Source organism: Podarcis muralis, chromosome 8, assembly GCF_964188315.1.
Source record: "Podarcis muralis chromosome 8, rPodMur119.hap1.1, whole genome shotgun sequence".
Lineage (NCBI taxonomy): Eukaryota > Metazoa > Chordata > Lepidosauria > Squamata > Lacertidae > Podarcis > Podarcis muralis.
In genome coordinates, this window is record NC_135662.1 from 67,685,999 (window position 1) to 67,706,766 (window position 20,768).

The 20,768-nt window shown below is 44.6% G+C and overlaps 1 protein-coding gene across 10 annotated transcripts in view; it reads left to right on the plus strand.

Annotated features, from left to right (window-relative positions):
• The first annotated feature begins 708 nt into the window (after nucleotides 1-708).
• Nucleotides 709-20,768, plus strand: part of RNF152 (ring finger protein 152) — a 52,115-nt gene continuing 32,055 nt past the window's right edge. Inside the window, exons 1-5 of one of the 10 annotated variants that reach the window (XM_077933337.1) lie at nucleotides 723-868; nucleotides 1,338-1,427; nucleotides 1,877-2,017; nucleotides 2,706-2,830; nucleotides 12,304-12,388. The gene's annotated coding sequence lies outside the window, so the exon portion shown is untranslated. Of the gene's footprint in view, nucleotides 869-919; nucleotides 1,221-1,337; nucleotides 1,428-1,876; nucleotides 2,018-2,705; nucleotides 2,831-12,303; nucleotides 12,389-20,768 lie in introns of those variants that run through there. The other 9 variants (XM_077933336.1, XM_028737898.2, XM_028737902.2 and 6 more) reach the window with 9 other exon arrangements.

The following is a 20,768-nucleotide window of genomic DNA, read 5'->3' on the forward strand; positions in this document are numbered from 1 at the left end:
TCTCCCCAGGTCCTGATCCAGCCACTGTAACCAACTACAATGCACAGCCATTGATTTACCACCGAATCATGAAATTGGAAGGGACCCTGAGGGTCATCTAGTCCAACCCCCCTACAATGCAGAAATCTTTCGCCCAACGTGGGACTCAAACCCACAACCCTGAGAGTCCCACAGTCCTTGGTACTTTTTTGATCGCCCAGAATCAGCAAACTATATAACACGATGGCTTTTAGGATGGTCACAGGCTGAACGTTTGCAGACAGTTGGCATTTTTGCACACGCAGAAACACACGTACACCACATAAAATTGCCCTGGGCAACTGTGAACAACACCTTGTCTGATGAAGTGAACTCTGGCCCCCGTAAGCTTATTACGCTACAATAAACGTGTTCTTAAAAAATAAAAAAGATGCCACACGAGCTGCTTGACAGTGGAACTGCCTGCCACAAGACTTCTTGGACTCTCTCTCTCTCCTTCCATGATCCAGCTGAGATTCCTGCATTGCAGGGGGGGTGGGACTAGATGACCCTCGGTGTCCCCTCCGACTCCACATGCTTCCTCTACCTCTGTCGCTAGCAAAAGCCGGCGGAAGCTTGAGTTGGATGGGCGGGAAATGGTTCGTTGGTGGGGTTTTTTGGGAAACGGGGAGGGAAGGTGAGAGAGGTGCGGGGGGGGGGGGAATAATGTCAGGAAAGGGGCGGGACGCGAAGGGAGGGGGCGGATCCTTCCCGTCCCGCCTCCAGTTTCTTGTACATTCAAGGCTCTCTCCGGCAAGCATCCCCCTCCCTCCCTCGCCTCCTCCGTCTTCAATTTGCTGCCGACGGCGGATCAGGCAAGAATTCAGAGGCTGCAGGCTGCATGAATGGGGTAGGAGCTCTGCGGAGCTGTGCAAAACGTGTGCTTGCTTTTAAAACCATTATATATATATATATTTCTATCTGAAAACCAGCCTCCAAAGTCGTATCCTGCCTCAGCTCCAGCTGGCTTGCTAGCAGGGGGGGCTGCATTTGGACCCCAAAAAAAAGGGGGGGGGATGGCGGCGGCAGAAATAAGCGCACACTATGCATATCTCGGACATCTATGCAGAAAAAGGCCAGCGAGCGTCGACTTTCCTCTTCCCTCCCCCAGCTTTAACCTTTTAGCCTTCCCATCCAAACTGTTGAATGCAGCAAAGGCAGCGAGAGTCTGATTGGAAAGGAGGATTTGTCATGCAAGAGGGGTGTGTGTGTGTGTGTGTTTGTGGAGGAGAGTTGTTTTGTAATTTCCAAGAAAAGCAACAGAATAGGGTGGGGGAAAATATACATATATATTAAAAAGTCTGCTTCCTTCTCCTCAGGTTTTCTGCATATCAGGGCTTGCAGGAGCAACTAATGACCCAAACCTAGCCCTGTCTACTCGGAAGTAATTCCGCGGGGCTCACTCTCAGGTAAGCGGGGCGTGGGGTTGCAGCCTTACCTGGGAGTAAGCCCTACTCAGCAGGGCTTATCCCTTGAGGAGGCATGCATAGAGGGTTACTCCGCTCATAGGCATATGGGGGGGGGGTGTCTGGGGATTGGGGGGGGCGTTGGGCACGTGCAGTGGGGTTTGAGTGCTGGCAAGTTGCTTGTGTGTGAAGAGAAGGGTTTTGGTGCGTTGCAATATGTCCTTAGATGCCTTCTCTGGAGCAGTGGCCGAACCGGCAAGCCTCTACTCTCCATCCACCCTGCTCACTCTCTAGAAACAGTTAAGGAGGCATATATATGAAATCACTCCCTACTTTAAAAGCAAAAAAAGAAATGCAAGCGAGCTAGCTAGCTAGCTAGCTTGTAAGCCACCCAACTGCATCTTTTGGGGGATGGTCGTGGCTGTGTTATGTTTTCTTTTTGTACCTCCCAGCATGGATTCTCTCCCCCCCCCCAACACCTCTCAGAGGAGGGGCCAGCACAAGAAGAGGCAGATGTTGGTTTTTCCATTTGGCCAGATTCTGCTTGACAGGGGTGAAGCCGGAAGGGCAAGGCAAATGAGCAAGAGCTTAGGGTATATGAAGCATTGCGGGTCAGGTTTTTTTTTTGGGGGGGGGGGCCTTGTTTTTGTTTTAAAGAAAGAGACAGAAAAGGCTTTGCGTGTTATCCTTGGGAGGGTGGGGGGTAAAAGGCTTTTGTGCTTTGTGCCGTTCTGAAAACCCACGCGCCTTTTTCGCCTTTTATTTTATTATTTTAAAAGGGGGGGGGGGGGAGAGCTGGTGGTGGTGAGTTGGGTTGCTAGGGAGTGGAGGTGATGGTGACAGAACAGTCTGATTATGCAAGTTGATCAGCGGCTGTATTTATATATAGCTTCATCCAGGCAGGCAACTATATTCTGTCCACATCAAGTCTAATCTGTAATAGCTACAGGGTGTCTGTTTCTCTTGCTGGCAAGGAGGGGGGGGGGGTTGCCCGAAGGGGTAGGCTGCTTCACGAAAGAGCGATGGAGAAGATTTTAACTTGCTTGCTTGTTAAATAGAGATCTGGCAAACATGCAATGGAATATTCTCCCGTCAGTCCCGTTTCATGACTCTTCCTCCCCCCTGCCCCTCTCCCCTTTTGGTCCTCTGTCTCCCAATAGATGTGCAAATCCAGGCTAGAAAAGGGACACTTTGGTTTTTTAATTATTTGTTGTTGTTGCTGCTGCTGCTGCCTGCTGCTGCTGCTGTTGTCTAACCCTGGCTTCCTGTAATTCACTGCAGGCAGAACAAAGCTCTGTCACAACTGTGCTTCCTGGCTGTCGCCTCCGCCTGTAAGCAGCTGAACAGTTCGCCTCCTTGATATCATCATGCAGAAAAGGATGAGCGAGACGCAATGAGAGATTCAGGTAATGCCACCGAAAATACGTTCCGTATCTGTTGCTGCGTTAATGCTGCTATCTCTGGAGCAACGCCATGCGCCGAGATCTTGTTGAACTCTGTGTCTGTGGTTGCATCACCGCTGATTTTTAACTGAGCAATGCTGAGCCCTACAGTTCATTAACACAGACCGTAAAACGAAGCTGGAGTAGAGACTGGTCTCTCTTCCTCTTAAAATGCCTCTCAAAGGAGGCAAACGTTCAGCAGTCTGATGGGCTGCTTCCCCCCCCCCCCAAAAGCTCTTTTGCTTTGACAATGGCAAAGAAAAGAAGGCAACTTGAAATCTCTCTTCCTTGTCCATCTATTTATGGAAACAAAATTCTGGTTTTGTTAAAATCGGGGAGGGGGGAGTGGAGAGAGGATATACTTTGTCTCATTAGGAAAGGTTGCTGAGAGAAAGCAAACCGGATTTTAAAAGGTAAACGGATGATTCTCGCTGTGGTGTTTTGTTCCAACAGGCAATTTCACCGAAGTGACTTTCTTTGGAAACAATTCAATCTTTTGCTGGAATAGGCTTGGAAATTGGTAAAAAATTGGAATGCAGCAAAGTTGGGGTGGGGGAGTGGGCGAATGCAAGGGGGGTGTTTGGCCAATATGTGGTAAAGGAAACACAACAAAGAAAGCTGAGCTTTTATTTGTTAATTAAGCTGTCGAGCCTTTGAATTCACAAACGCGTTTCATTATTGTCTTGGCAAATTATTTATGATTTGTTATTTCTCTTTGTCCTTCCTCAAACCGACGGTTCCAGGTTTTAAGAATCATGCTCATGCCTTTTGAATTATCCCCTTGGCATGATTCTATAACATACATATTTTTAAATCTGCAGGCTTCACTATGTAGACAGGTCTTCTGCAACCTTTGTACCCAGGTTGAGGTCACAGTCCCCTCCAAGGGATTATCACCAGTTCTCCTCTCGCTGGTTTTCTTTAAGTACCATTCTTGTCATTGTGCTTCTGCACTCACGGAGTCTTGTATTGGTATTTTTTTTAAATTACTGCTCTTTGTTAGGAACTTTTTGTGGGGAGAACTGAGGAGTCCTGCAACATTTTTATTAAAATAAATAAATGTACCATTAATAAGATGGCAACCAGAACCTGGATCTATGTGAAACAAGCAAATAAGAAGGGAGGGGGGGCGACGACCAAATCCACCCTCCCCCACCCCTCTTGTGCTCCTTTCCCACCTTGTGCCTTCATTTGCAATAAAATTAAAGAACTCGGGGGAGAGCTTAGCTAAGTGGATAATTCGTAACAGCTGCCGCTTTTCCAAGGTGACATTTCTACAGCTGTCAAGGAAAGCAGAGAGAGAGAGAGAGAAAACTTTGGGTGCAGTCTGTAATGCGCTGCTCCTACATAATCAGCATTTAAATAACTACGACTTGCATGGGACCTGTTCTTAGTGGATAATATGGTCCAGACAGGAATGTCTTCAGGGGAAAATATGGAGGTAGTTCGTGCAATGACCTCTCTGAAAACCAGTAGCCTTGTGCTCTGGGAATGTATTGGCTGTCCCAAACTTGGTGTGAATGTTCACATCTCAGTGGCAACAATCTCAAATGGATTTTGTGAATGTCTGAAAGCAGTCTTATTTTCCTAATTTTTTCCGGTTATCACTAGTGAATCCTCACCAGCTCATCCGGGCTACTGGCAGCATTTCCTGGTGTGTCTCCGGGTTCTCTGAATAGTCACGAGGCCTGTGGAGAGTTCACCAAATTGTAAAAACTCACATAATGCAGAGATGAAACCCCCGTACTGAAAACGGTTGCTTTTCGCAGTCCATGATGTGATTTCCATTAACTTTAATGGGATTAAAGGTCATCAAAGCACACAATGCAGCAACCTAGCTGAAGCTAACACAGTTCTGGATCTGGTCAATGCCTGGGTGGGACACCACCTAGGAGCTTTGTGCATGGGACACCACCTAGGAGCTTTGTGCATGAGCTTGCTAGAAGAAAGGTGCAAGAGTAATATTAGAGTAAGAGCTTCTGTGGTTTAGTGTGAGTGCATAAGTTGTAGTCTGCGTTTGCATGTGATGCTAAGCCATAGATGAGCTGCAGCAGAGGTGGTTTTAGGGTGGTGCCACCAGGGCAGCCATACTGTAGGGGGCGCCACAACAACTTTGTAGAACGGAACTTGAGAGGTGGTATGTGCCAAATTGTAGTGTCTCACAGGGCGCCGCCAAAATTTGAGAGCCCAAAGTCTGCCACTGACCACAGTGAACCTTTGGCTCACACTCCTCCTCCTCTTGAGGAGCTTTCACTTGGACCACAGTTGAACACTATGTCTGTCGTGGTTGATCTTCCAGTTCGCTGAAACAAGCCAGCCGTTTTAAACTTTGGCTTGAAGTTGGCTTGTTTCAGTGAGCCATTCTTATCTGGGTTTGCATGTCACAGCAAGCTGTGGTTAATCTGATGGAGAGATCTTCTCAACTCCCTCTTTGGAGGTCCAGTGGAGTGGCCAAGGGCAGGGAAGGCATGCAACCCTATGGCTCGCTGTTAGAGATCCTCATAATACTAAACCGTGGCTTACCATGGTACACCGGCAATGTGCTGGTACTCAGAGAGGAGTTGGCAGCCTCCCCGGTCTGTACTTCTGCCATGGTTGGATTATATCGTAAGCCAAATCTTGATGGTGGCGTGAGAGTGAAAAAGACCAGATAGCACATGTAGTGGCTGTGAGCTCCATGGAATCGTGGTAACCCGTTATTTGGCTTACTGTAATGTGCAACCAAGGCCTAAGTGTAAATGAGGCCATAGCCTGTTTTCTGACTTTGTACTGACTTGATTTCAACATTTTTAGACTCCTGTGGTTTAACTGTCCCCCATATGTAAGAAACTTTGCTTGCACAACTTGCAGGTTTTGAGCGAGGACGGAAGTCACTTGAGCACATACATAATTTCTGTTTCAGTCCTGTTTCATCACCTGTCTAAAACTTGAAATGTATGCTGGGCTGTTTTGTTGTCCGGACCACATGCGTTGTGTGTGTGTGTGTGTGTGTGTGTGTGTGTGTGTGTAGGCAGGAACTGTTTGTTATGGGGCTGAAAATGTTTGTTATGGGGTTGGAGCTGTTTGTTATGTGGCAAGCACAGGTTTGCCAACTTTGGGTTTGCCTTGTGATGCCAGGGCAGGGAAATTTTTCAGGAGAGGATTAGCAGGTGGGAAGGAGTTCTTGTGATTCTACCCTACCAGTTCTCCTCTGCAAGTTCCCCCTTGGGTCAGTTTACTGTTTTTGCCTCCCTCCCTGTCTGTGTGCTTCTGCACAGCTTTGCTGATCTGGGTGTGCTTTTTGACTGGAAAAAGAGGCAAGGCTTGAGCAGCGATACCAGCAGCCGCCTCTGGGGCTGGCAGTTCTGCTCTCTATATTGAGTATGACTGAATGGTCCATTCAGCCACAAAAAAGGAAGTTGAACCAGTCAGTCCAACATAAGTTGATGAGAAGCAGGCAACACAACAGCAGTGAACCATTCAGAAATGCTGTGGGCTTTGGGCTTCCAGAAACTTCTATTTCTTGTGTCGTGCTAGGAGTTCTCTAGCACAGAGTATTGGAATTACATATACAGATACTTGTGCCTTCTCTCCCTTTCACTCTGTCCCCAAATTTGTGAGCAGTGTTTACACTAGATGTTGCAAAGAAATGATGTGGTCGTGGGCAATGGAGACATGCAACAACTTGGAAGCATTCCAGGGAGTAGTGCTGGCAAATTTGGTGACCCCACATGGCTGCTCGGTTTCTGAAACATACCATACTTCACAGAGTTCCTGTTAGTTCAGAGTCTTTGCTCTTACGGGTAAAAGTGTAGCTCAGGTTGTGGCGAGTAGCTGAGTTTGGAGATTTTTGTCTCTCTCTCTTTCGTGCATGCAAATCCTACAGTCTGCAAAACCTCTGTGACTGGTTTTGATCCCAGACTGCTCATCTAACAGGAGGCTTTGAAACCCTTTTGCACCGTCCATCAAAGGGAAACGTCATGAAGTGAAATGCATGTAAACCTCCGACTGAAAAGCTCCGACTTCTTAAACTAATTATGTAGAAAGAGATTTTAAAAGATGAGTGATGTTTTCCAAGTATTAGCTACTGTGACTCTGCGGCGAAGCTGACCTCTTTCAAATAATCTCTCACGGTGTAGAGCTTGGTACATACTGCACTAATCCTCTGGGGTAACAATTGTACCCTGTACAAGTAGACTGACTGACATTTTATACAGTCTTAAGACGGAAAGCGTTGGGGAACGAGCAAAGTTGAAACTGGGAAAATATTTCACAGTAGCCAAAGCCTTTCGACTAATTTGGAGTCGCTGCCTCACTAGAGTACCTTAAAGTATGGTGGGGTTTTTTAAAATGCCAGTGAGGCAGAGAGGTGGAAGTGAGGGCATAGAGGAAGGAAGTTGTGATGAGATGGAGGACTGGGTTTTCAAAGGCACAATTGAGAAGTTGCAGAATAAATTTGGAGGAAGTGCGGAGGAACAATTTCTCCCAGACTTTGCAGGCAACAGGAGTTACTGCTTGCAAAGTGGGAGAAACAAGAGTGGGTACTTTTGCCTTTGCTATGTATGGTGATTATACTGTTTTCTTAATCACTTTTTGTTTGCTGCTAGATGAGCGCCTCACGACTGGACCTAATGGTCAGGGGTCCCTTTGCCTTTTTATAAAGGTGGGATATAAGTAAACCCTAAGTGAAAACGATGTGTTTGTTTGAAGACCATTACCTGTAGAGGATTCTTCTGCAGATTAGGCTGGACCGGTTTATTTATTTTTTAAAGCAAGGCAATTTAAATCATTAATTTAGACTTCAATCCTATGCATATTGGGGGTGGTTGAATTAATTTTGGACTTAAACTGAGTAAACCTTCACAGAATGGGCTGCAATATCACAACTGAGTTTTGAATTGTGATTTGTGTTTGTGTAAAAACGAGCTGTGGAGAAAACTTTGATTCAGGTTTAACATCTGCATAACTCTCTTGAACAAGTTTGCATAAAAAACCTTTTAATTTGAACTAGTTTGTTGTTTTTTTAAAAATACGATTTTTAAAAAATCAGTTTTAAAACTTTATTATTATTATTAAAGTTAATACTTTTGAAGTTTTTAAGCTTCAAAATGTGATTGATTTTTATCCATCTATGAAACACAAGCTGTGGTTCATATTTTGTATGGCTGGAATGTCCTCTTGTCAAACCTCAGAGCTGTTCCTACCCATAATAACTTCTTATGCTGTTCTTGAATAACACCAGCAGGCCATTTCAAGGAAGTTCTCTTCAAACGTTGAAACGTTGACTCATCCTGAAAGTAAAAATTAATTGCAAGGTACAAAAGTTGCCTCAGTGAAGAAAGAACATTTGCAAGTGATAGCTCAGGGGGCGATAGCTTAGTTATTTCTCGGTCACAATTTTCACAGCAAGCTCTTTTCTTTTTACATCAGGTTAAGTGCAAATCATATTTCCGATGTACAGGCTGTGAGCGCTGCTTATTATGTAGCGGAAAGGGCACACAGCTTATACACAAGAGAGATGTACAGACTGGCTTAGGGAAGCCTAAGTTTGCAGAACTACCAAAAAAACACCACCCACGTTTTGGGGAAAACCTCAAGGGGGAGATCCGAAAACAGGGGCTTGAGTGTATTCAGCGACTGTAGAATATTGGAAGCGGGCAGAGGGCAGAATGGATTGGAGTGTGCTGGAGTAGGGCACAGGGAGGACTTTGGCTCCTATACCTTTAATAGTTGTGTAGAAGAGGTACAACATGACAAGCTAGCATACCTGCTGAAGTTCCTCTTAATGGTGCAGGATGCCTGTTCTTTATTCTATGTCTATGCCCTAGGAAGGCATGGCTGGCTGAAGCACAGAACAGCAGGCCTGCACAGCTGCAATGTTAAAAATTTCGGGGGCACAGAAGATTAATGTTGACCAATGAAATGTTTTGGGCGGCAGTGACCACTTGGAAGTTTGCACTTCCAGTTTTTCGTGTTTGTGGTCGCCCGTTGCTCGGGGGCCCTTTCTGTAAACAGAACTTAAATGTTGTGACAGAGTGGAGGGATGCTGCATACAAACTCTAAAATTATATAAGGTCATGCCTGCATTTTCAGATTCTGATAAGATGACTTTGCATTCTTAATGCTAAACTGTTGGACTGTGCCAGGCTTACAAGCAGCCACTCTTCCTGGTTGACTATTATGGGTAAGAATTGCCCATAGGCAATCAGGAGGGGAAGCTCTTGTAAATTGGGAGAGAGTCGGTCCTTTTTTTCTCCCCTTCCAGAAGGTCAGATTGACACTGATGCATGTGTGGGCAAGCAGGGTAGATAACACTTTTGTTGAGAGAGTATCTTTATGGGGGGACTATTTTGGGGCTGATCTTAAACATATACCGCTGTAGGCAGAGACTCATGTACCTGAATGCTGTCTGCATGTGGAGGAATATATATATATATATATATATATATATATATATATATATATATATAGTGTGTGTGTGTGTATGTGTGTATATATATATATATGTATATATGTGTGTATATATGTATATATACACACACACACACACACCTACACACAGAAAACAAATTGTATTGGAGAGAACATTATCTTATCTGTGTAGAGATCATATATATATATATATATATATATATATATATATATATATATATATATATATGGGAGATGTCTATAATCCAGTGGTGTCCAAACTTTTTTCAAAGAGGGCCAGATTTGATGAAGTGAAGGGCCGTGAGGGCCGACCGAAGGGACTACCACAGTTGTTAACCTATTTTTAGGATTGAAGTTGTTGAGCTTTTTTTTTAGGGTTGAAGTTGTTGAGGTTTTTTTAAAGCAACATTTTTTTAAGCAACATTCGCAACGCTTGAGGTTCCCCAAACCAGATGTGGTACAGTCCAATGTTCCCCATTGAGATTTTTGGTTGGGTGAGCTTTGGAACCTGTGTCTCCACTCTAACTATTATACCACTGCAAGTTTTTGGGTTTTTTTAATCTGGACAGTAAGGATGGGTTCTTTGACTGCTCTGCAGTTAAGAAATTCTTTCCCACTGAACAGAGCCAGAATATATTCCAAAACTGATACCAGGCATTTTGGTTGGCATTTGGTGAACGTTGGCTTGTTGCTTCTACATTTATGCTTCCAACTTTTAAGCTACAGTGGTACCTCGGTTTACGAACTTAATCCGTTCCGGAAGTCCGTTCTTAAACCAAAGTCGTTCTTAAACCAAGGTGCGCTTTCCCTAATGAGGCCTCCCGCCACCAGTGCCCTTCTACTGTTCGGCTTCCATTCGTAGACCGAGGTAAAGTTCGCTAACCGTAACACTACTTCCGGTTTTGTGGAGTTCTTATACTGAATAGTTCGTAAACAGGGCTGTTCTTAAACCAAGGTACCACTGTATTTTTTATTCTGTCTGGTTTATGTAGGTGAGAATGCATGTTTTTGTAAGTTAGCCGATTTTAAAATTGTTATATGATTTTTATTGCATTATGTAAAACTGTTGTAAAACATAGATATATAGATTAGATAGATGATAGATAGATAGATAGATGATAGATAGATAGATAGATAGATGATAGCTAGCTAGCTAGATATCAATATAGATCTATAAACATGTTAACAACAAATATGTAAAATAATATCTAGTGAACCAGATTTGGTCATATACCACTGATTAGTGATTGGTACCCTGGATATTGATAACAAATGGTTTGGGGGGTTAATATACCTCTGTGCCTTACTTTGCTCGTCTTCCTGGTCATGCTTGGTCTATGCACACAAGAGAAGTGAGCATGGGATGTGTGGAATGGAGGTGGGGACTGCATTTCCACGTATTGGATGGAGCTGCTCAGCTCACCTGCTGGCTCCCAATTCAGAGGACACACAGGACTCAGCTATACAGCTGCAAACAGAACGTTTTAAGTGTGTTGTAAAGCGCATTATACGAATGCAACACTAGATGGCGATGGTGAGCTATGGCAAATTCCATATATTTTTCAAAATGTGTGTTTTTTTTTAAAAAAAGCATTATCACAACTTTTTTTTATACATGTCTAGATTCCAGCATAGAGTGAGCTGATGGTACAGTGTCTAGAAAGAGAGGGAAACGTGGAAGACTGAAGCAGGGAAAATTAATGAAAGGATAAGGGAACAGGGATAGAACTCCTGCTTTCTCCAAGCATCCTATTCCAGTCTCTGAAATGTCATGTGGGCAGTATCTAGTTTTATACATTGATCATCCCAAAAGCAGTGACAGTGCAGTTCTGCTGGCACAGTGGCAATTCCACTTACTGTTTCTACCCACCTCTTGCACATCACCCAAATCTTATTCTGTGGTTTCTCACCTTTGGAATATTAATATTAATAATATTTTTTAATTTATATCCCGCTCATCTGGCTGGGTCTCCCCAGCCACTTTGGCCAGCTTACAACATGTACAAAAACACAACAAAACATCAAAATATCCTATACAGTGGTACCTCAGGTTACATACGCTTCAGGTTACAGACTCCGCTAACCCAGAAATAGTGCTTCAGGTTAAGAACTTTGCTTCAGGTTGAGAACAGAAATTGTGCTCCGGCGGCGCACAGCAGCAGGAGGCCCCATTAGCTAAAGTGGTGCTTCAGGTTAAGAACAGTTTCAGGTTAAGAACGGACCTCCAGAACGAATTAAGTACTTAACCCGAGGTACCACTGTATAAGCAACAAACAGACCAATAAATCAAAACCAGTAATAAAAACAACAAAAATACAAATAACAATAACAGTACTCAAAATAACTGCCAGTTCCAACTAAACGTTTAACCAACACCGACCCAACAAAAGCAAACCAGAGGAACCAAAATTGGAATCGTTTAAAACATTTAGCTAATTGTCCCAACCCAGCAATGTCCCAGTGGCCTCCCAGAAGCCCCTTTTAGCTGTTCAAGGTGAATCTGAGCCCCACCCCTAGGTCAGGTGGAGCAGGTCTTCCTTCCAGCACTCACGGCAGCAGCAATGTCGCCCCCAGCCTCCCAGGAGCCTTTAGAAAGGTGTGTGGGGAGCTGCAAAAGAGAGACAGAGAAAGTTCTGTTTGATGAGCACATGCACCTTGCACTAGCAGAATGAGATCTTTGGATACCACCCTAAGTCCTCCATCTCATTCATTCTGCTCAGTCTACCTTTGGTGACTTGATGCCTCTTGTCAAACTGAAATGGTTGGGATAATGGCAGAGCTCATGGTGAGAACATTAACACCCACCAGATCTCTGCCCCCATCTGCGTGATCTATGTTGTAGTTTTAGTTTTCCTTTGGAAATACCACAGCAGAGAAGCTTCCCTGAGAGAACTTAGGCCAAGGCAGTCTTGCACATTGTTAGCTATTCAAAGACCATTTTCATGTACAAACTGTTAAGACCATTTTGTTAGTCAGGGAGATTTTTACTTATGTATCCGTTGCCTTAACGCTTTCTGTTTTTGCAGCGTTGACTTGAGCACTCTCTGGCTCCCCTGGGTCATGGGGTAATTTTTCTCTGCGCAGTCTCCTGCAGAGCTAGAAGGATGAAGGGTAAGCTGAAGTTTTGACTTCTACAACTTATACATTAAAAAAGGAAACTCAGTTATGTGTAATATTGGAAGGACAGACCTCTGTGTCTGGTAATGGTAAAGGTAAAGGGACCCCTGACCATTAGGTCCAGTCGCGACCGACTCTGGGGTTGTGGTGCTCATCTCACTTTACTGGCCAAGGGAGCCGGCGCACAGCTTCCGGGTCATGTGGCCAGCATGACCAAGCCGCTTCTGGCGAACCAGAGCAGCGCACGGAAACGCCATTTACCTTCCCGCTGGAGCAGTACCTATTTATCTACTTGCACTTTGATGTGCTTTCGAACTGCTAGGTTGGCAGGAGCAGGGACAGAGCAATGGGAGCTCACCCCGTCATGGGGATTTGAACTGCCGACCTTCTGATCGGCAAGCCCTAGGCTCTGTGGTTTAACCCACAGCGCCACCCCAACTGCGTCCCTGTGTGTCTGGTGCAGTATGATAAAAGCTATAGGTGGCAACAACAAGAGACATACTGTCAGTTTAAATTAATGGACCTAAACCAGTCATGCCGATGAAATTTCAATGGGTCTACTCTGTGTAGGTTTGCATTGGCTACACTTCTCCCTTTCCACCCCCTTGTCTGAATACCTGCATTCTAAGTAGGACCTGGTTTTTCTAATGAGTAATCCGCTGGGTAATTTCTGAACAGCAACTGATTTTTATTTCCAGAAACTGATTTTTATTTCCAGAGAGTCTTGCGCGTTACTGTTTGGTACATACCCCACCAACCCTCCATTAGCAACTAAAACAAGAGAGCAGGTTTCTTTAGCTGTGAATTGGGTAGAGGCTGGCAAATTAGCACAGATGATCCTATCTGGCAACTCTCCCAAAACCCTTGGCCCGCCAGTTAATTTGCTTTTTAATACCTAACAAATATGTACTGAAAATGAATGCTAGGCCTAGCCAGAACACCTGTAGGCATTTCTGTAGCACAAGGCTAGAAATTTGTGCGGTCTTGAGCTTTACTGATAATGAGAACCTGCAGCAGCTGATCTGCTTCAAGCTGCAGTAGAGAGAGAAGAATTCAACATTTTAAGTAACTGAGTGGCGAAGGAAGCCTTAAAAGCAGTAGCCTTGAGAAATATGTGTTTGCTGGGATGCTTGAAGCCCGAGCCACAGTTTTGTGAAGTCTGATACACTGTGTATGCTTTACTCGTACTTCATTATAGGTCAAACACAAGTGTCATAAAATCATGGAATTGTAGAGTTGGAAGGGACCCGAGGGTCATCTAGTAGTCCAACCCCCCGCAATGCAGGAATCTCAACTAAAGCGTCCATGACAGAGGGCCACCCAACCTCTTGCTTAAAAGCCTCCAAGGAAGGAGAGCCCACAACCTCCTGAGGGAGACCGTTCCACTGTCAAACAGCTCTTACTGCAAGAAAGTTGTTCCTGATGTTTACTCAGAATCTCCTTTCTTGTAATTTGAAGCCATTGGTTCAAATCCTTCCCCCCAGAGGAGGAGAATACAAGCTTGTTCCCCTCTTCCACGCTCCGCTTGATATCAGGAAGTCAAATACAGTGGTACCTCGGGTTACAGACACTTCAGGTTACAGACTCCGCTAACCCAGAAATAGTACCTTGGGTTAAGAACTTTGCTTCAGGATGAGAACAGAAATTGTGGTGCGGCGGCAGCGGGAGGCCCCATTAGCTAAAGTGGTGCTTCAGGTTAAGAACAGTTTCAGGTTAAGAACGGACCTCCAGAACGAATTAAGTTCTTAACCCAAGGTAAAAAGATAAAGGGACCCCTGACCATTAGGTCCAGTCCTGACCGACTGGGGTTGCAGTGCTCATCTCGCTTTATTGGCCAAGGGAGTTGGTGTACAGCTTCCGGGTCATGTGGCCAGCATGACTAAGCCGCTTTTGGCAAACCAGAGCAGCGCACGGAAACGCCGTTTACCTTCCCGCCAGAGCGGTACCGATTTATCTACTTGGACTTTGATGTGCTTTCGAACTGCTAGGTTGGCAGGAGCAGGGACCGAGCAACGGGAGCTCACCCCATTGCGGGGATTCGAACCGCCGACCTTCTGATTGGCAAGCCCTAGGCTCTGTAGATTAACCCACAGCGCCACCCACATCCCTAACCCAAGGTACCACTGTGATTATTTAGCAATATTGACTTCTAGCCTTGGGTCTGGTGCGATGGTCGCTGCAGTGTGATGAAGAATGTTGTGCCGGACTGGCTTAACACGCTGAAGTCTGGTTCCGTTCCAGTTTGTGCAGGGAGGTTGAATATTCCTGTTGTGGTGTGGAAGGTGGAACAAGTCAATTCACCCAATCTGTTCAGTAGGCCAGTATATAGTCCAAAGAAGACCACCACTCCTATTCTCTGCCCCCAAGATAATGGGACTGGAGAGGGGCTGCTGTTGCTGCCACCCCTTTAAATTAAGTAGAAGGGTCAGCAATGCTGCTTTTCAGCTGAGGAACACTGCCTTAATTTGGGGCGGACGTAGATGGAAAGTTGACTTGTTTCTTTTTTCCTGTCCACAACCCATTTGTCTTGAAGCAGCTTGGAAGGTTGCACTGCTGCAACTTTTTTTATACATAACTTAATTTACTTTCTCTGGCTTCCTCTTTTTCAGGCCTTAAAAACATGTTATATTTACTGCAAAGCAGTGGAGTGAATACTGCCAGCCAGTTCATAATGCTCAAGCTATTTCATATGTTTGTTTTAGCTTTTGGAGGGTCAGGGCAAGAAGGTCTTTTTAAAAATCCTTTTCTTTGCTATCTTTCAAAGCAGGTCTACGCTTTGTGCCCTGTTACTATTATTATTGACATTCACTGTGGTGTGTGTGTGTATTTTTTAATGTGTTTAGAGCCTTAATAGTATACTATTTAATCTGCTATTGCTGGTGTTTTTCTTCCAAGGTCATTAAATTTTTATCGGTTCCTCACTGACAAATTATAAGGAGATTGGCATAATTATAGGGAGATAATCACCTGTCAACCACAGGAAAGATTTCTCGTGAAATGCTTGGGGATGCATTTTAAGGAAGGCTTTGAGCTATAGACATGGTCTTGGGGTTAAGGGAGGCTGAATTTCTTCTCTCTGCCCCTCCCTTCTCTTAACAATTTACAGATTGTTTTGTAGATCACAGAGCACTGGGAGTTCTTTGGTTTCCTTTTAATCCCAGCCAATTTGCTGCACTACCTATTGTTTTGTTAATAACTGATGTTTGTTTGCTGTTCAAAAACAATACTTGAAAAAGTTTTCTTCTCCAAGAATCCCAGTCTTCCAAGGAACTTAAAGGGTAGAATTTCCTGCCAAAGTTTTTGTCCCTGTTAATCACTTGAGTGAAAGAGGGGGGAAAAACAAGTGAAAGAATTGCAGATGCACAAGAGAGCTTGGAACCATAGAATTGTAGAGTTGGATATTTTGGTCCAACTCCCTGCAATGCTGGAATATGTAGTTGTCCCATATGGGGATCAAACCTGCAACCTTGGCATTATTAACACCATGCTCTAACCGACTGAGCTATCCAGTGATGAGAGAGGAAATCTTCAGATAATAAAAACTTAAGAGCAACTGGTTCTAGCTGGCATAAACCCACCGTGACCCTAGCCAGCCATGGTATTATCTTTAGCATTTGCATGTAGACAGGACTGCTTCATACATTACTGCAGCAGACATGTTTCTTGTATTTATACTGGTGCCCACATTGAAAACATGTGGCGTGGAGATCCACTCCCGAGTGCAACTGGTTCCTTAGCTCAGGCCTAGTATACATGACTCCACTTGGCTCTGTACCTTGGCTCAGCAACTCATTTCCCTCTGAGGACAGTGGGCCAGCACCTAAGATTTTCACTTATTACAGTGGTACCTCAAGGTTAAGTACTTAATTCGTTCCGGAGGTCCGTTCTTAACCTGAAACTGTTCTTAACCTGAAGCACCACTTTAGCTAATGGGGCCTCCCGCTGCTGCTGTGCCACCAGAGCACGATTTCTGTTCTCATCCTGAAGCAAAGTTCTTAACCTGAAGCACTATTTCTGGGTTAGCAGAGTCTGTAACCTGAAGTGTATGTAACCCGAGGTACCACTGTACTTCCATGTTGCTTTTCTGTGCCTGGAGGGAACACCGGAAGGGAACATCATACGGATCCTGTATGAGGATCACAGCACACTTAAGCCAAACCGTTGTTTAGCATGGAAGTGTGGGCTCTGAGAAAGGCAACCTGATTTTCTCTTCCCCTGTCATTCTGCTGCTTTGCTGAGTTGAGCCATAGCCCAGCTTAGTGCGCTGTCTGTACTGCCACGAGCATTGGTTTGGGCAACTAAACAAGCCAAACCATGGTTTAGCTCAGCACAGCGGCAGGACAACTGAGGAGATCCCAGCCACTAGGCCTCTCCCACCTTGGAAGCTGGAAGTAGCCTACTGAACTTCACTTCTCTTGCACGCAAAGCAGATGTTTTACCATTGAGCTGAGGCCCTTCCTGAACTCACAAAAAGCATCATCAAAATACATGACATTTGTCTATGTGTATGTGTGGAGGGGAACAATTTGTTGCAAGACATCGCATAAGGCAAAACTCTCAATTTAGTAAACGTAGTGAAAGCTTAATTTCTTTGACTAGGTTTTGTTGTTGTTGTTTAGTCGATTAGTCGTGTCCGACTCTTGGTGACCCCATGGACCAGAGCACGCCAGGCACTCCTGTCTTCCACTGCCTCCCGCAGTTTGGTCAAACCCATGCTGGTAGCTTCGAGAACACTGTCCAACCATCTCGTCCTCTGTCATCCCCTTCTCCTTGTGCCCTCAATCTTTCCGAACATCAGGGTCCTTTCCAGGGAGTCTTCTCTTCTCATGAGGTGGCCAAAGTATTGGAGCCTCAGCTTCATGATCTGTCCTTCCAGTGAGCACTCAGGGCTGATTTCCTTCAGAATGGATAGGTTTGATCTTCTTGCAGTCCATGGGACTCTCAAGAGTCTCCTCCAGCACCATAATTCAAAAGCATCAATTCTTTGGTGATCAGCCTTCTTTATGGTCCAGCTAGGTTTATGGTTGACTAGGTCTTTATGGTTGACTAGGTTAGTGGTCCTCAAAGGGTGTGGCAGGAGAGGATGGCAAATGTGGCAGGAAGATTCAAGGACAACCAGTATTATATTTGGGGAATGCTTCATGTTGTTATGTAGTGACATTGTTTTATACCTTCTGGATGCCCTGTGATCATATCCTAGTTGTGTTCTGCGTTATAAATCAAGCACTGCCAGTTGCTTCTTTTTTTGTTTTCTCACCCATTTCTTATCAATAAAAAAAGTTGGTGGAGCATGAGCGAATTTTTATTCGGAAAGTGTGGCCAGGAGAAAAAAGCGAGAGAATCACGGGACCGCCTGGTATGGGACCTTAAGGTTTTGGAGGTCCCAGGTCGCAAGGTGGTTAGATTGGTCTCAACTAGGGCCAGGGCCTTTTCAGTCCTGGCCCCGACTTGGTGGAATGCTCTGTCACAAGAGACTAGGGCCCTGCGGGACTTGACATCTTTCCGCGGGGCCTGCAAGACAGAGCTGTTCCGCCTGGCCTTTGGTTTGGACTCAGTCTGACCCTTATGTTTCCCTCCCCTTACGGTTTTGATCTGTGGGCTACTTTTAAAATGAGGCTGCATTTTAACCTGTATTTTAAATTGGTTTCTCCCCCTCCCCATTATGTTTTTACTGTAATTTTACTGGTGTTAGCTGCCCTTAGCCCGGCTCTGGCCAGGGAGGGCGGGATATATAAAAAATTATTATTATTATTATTATTATTATTATTATTATTATTATTATTATTTATTAGCTCTAGTCTTCCTGCAGTCCAAGGAGTCCACAGCAGCTTGGCCTACATACAGTTCAGATTGGTTAAAGCCTTATCCCTGGGCTAGAAGGGGAAGGGGCAAGGATTCCTTAGGGAAAAGTCCTCCAGGCCTTCCATCTGCTTGGTGCTGTTGTTATGGTGCTTCCTAAGGCTGGCAACTGTGGAAAGTCACCTGGTGACTCTCCGGGGATGGGTGTTATCCCAGAGGCTTCCAGTTGCTGATAGCTATTGTAAGAACTCCCTGTAGGGAAGTGGGGTGTAAACACAGTCTGCTGCTATTAAGTTCTCTGCAGAAGACACTGGTGTGTAAACACAGGCTGGTGCCAAAATCTAATGCTGGGGCTTTGGTGATCCGCCCCCTCAAAGAAAGAAGATGTTTAGGCTGAAATCTTATACCAGCTTACCTAAGTCCTCTTGGACGCAGGGAGACTTGCTTCTAAGTGGAAACATATAGGATTGTACTGTTAGTTTGACAAAGTTTGAGCCCTTTGGAAATCTCCTGTCTGCTGCTGCAATGTCCTTGGTTAAAAACAAAGCACCGTAATAACATGGTCCGAAGTATGCTGAAGGGATAGCTTTAGGCATGCTGTAATTTTCTAAGGACAATACCACAGTAATAAGCCGAAGCTTATTTAAATCATCTGTCTCAATTTCCTCGGTTGATTAGCGATAAATTACCTGATTAAATGGATTTGCATATTGCTGAAGTATTTTTTTGTAGGTGGCTCTTTGATGCAGAAGGGGAGTGTGGAAACTTAGAACGTATTAAGTAAAAGCCGCCCGTAATTGTTACATGGACAAAAATATAATAATAATAATAATAATCCTTTACATTCCACATTAGAGTAATTCACGAGAACTCAAACAGCATCATAAAATACGCAAGCGTGCTCTTTAACACTCAGCCCTCCTTAATTAAACAAAGAAAGCTTTAGTTGATCACCTAATTAAAGCTTCCGTTCTGAAACCCTACACAGTAACAGGTAAAGTAAGTCAAGTATCCGTCCATCAAGAACTGTCCGTGGTTTGTTGTATAAAATGTGAGGATCACAGCGGACCTACAGGATCACATTTTTAAAACATTGACAAGCTTATGCCCCAGCAAAACCAACAGCACAGAGCCTAAGTTCGTTTCAGCTAAGACTACAGTGCAGTGCTATATAGTACATTGCTCCCATATTGTCTTTGTTGTGTTTCTGTGTGCAGGCTATTCAGACAGGCCTTTTTAGGTGCTGATGAGGCTGACTGCTGAGTCGCTGCCAGGGCAGTTGGTATATTAATGCTGGCTCTAAATGTATTCTAATGCATTTTAACTATTGTTTACCTTTCGTTTTTATTCCTTTGTATCTTATAACAATGTTTTAAAATACTATAAGCTTCCTTGAATCCCAGCTCAGAAGGTGGGATATAAATACATTAAACAGTAACAACATATATATCTACTCAAAGTAAGCCCAATTGATTTCAGAGGAATTCAGTTAAGTGTGTGCTTACTATGGTATGTGTGCACTTAAAATGGAATGTTGCATTGAATTAATCGGATTGCACTTTAGTAACTATGTAAGACTGCAGCCCTGTGTGAACTTACTGGCGGGTGAACCTATTCACCTTAGTAGGACTTATTTATGAGTCAGGTAAAGGACCCCTGGATAGTTAAGTCCAGTCAAATGCGACTATGGGGTTGCAGCGCTCCTCTCGCTTTCAGGCCAAGGGAGCCAGCGTTTGTCCACAGACAGCTTTCCACATCATGTGGCAGGCAGGACTAAACTGCTTCTGGTGCAGCGGGACACTGTGACGGAAGCCAGAGCGCATGGAAACGCTATTTGCCTTCCCACCGCAGTGGTACCTATTTATCTCCTTGCACTGGTATGTTTTCGAACTGTTAGGTTGGCAGGAGCTGGGACATAGCTCCCCCCGTTGTGGGGAGTCGAACTACCAACCTTCTGATCGGCAAGCCCAAGAGGCTCAGTGGTTTAGACCACAGCGCCACCCGCATCATTTATTTATTTATGAGTAAGTATGTACAGGCAACACTCCATTTGCACACGAGTCATTTGCGTGTGTCAGCGGTCACACATAAGCCCGTTCCGCCCTGCCTCGCCCCCTTCTGCAGCCGAAAGCGGCACACATGTCAGCAGTTGCATGTCAGTTGGAACACACGTAGAATGGTTGCCACCTGTGTAGATTTTATGGGGTGTGTGGTATCTCCTGTATTAAGAGATTTAGCTAATAATAATAATAATAATAATAATAATAATAATAATAATATTTATACCCCACCCATCTGGCTGGGTTTCCCCAGCCACTTTGGGCAACTTCCAGCAGAATATACAATGATTAAAAGCTGTATTAAAAGCTTCCCTAAACAGGGCTGCCTTCAGATGTCTTCTAAAAGTCCAATAGTTGTTTATTTCTTTAGTCCCATGTGAACTTACTGGTGGGTGAGCCTGTTGACCTTAGTAGGACTTATTTATGAGTCAGGTAAAGGACCCTGGCCTGGATGGTTAAGTCCAGTCAAATGCGACTATGAGGTTGTAGCGCTCATCTCGCTTTCAGGCTGAGGG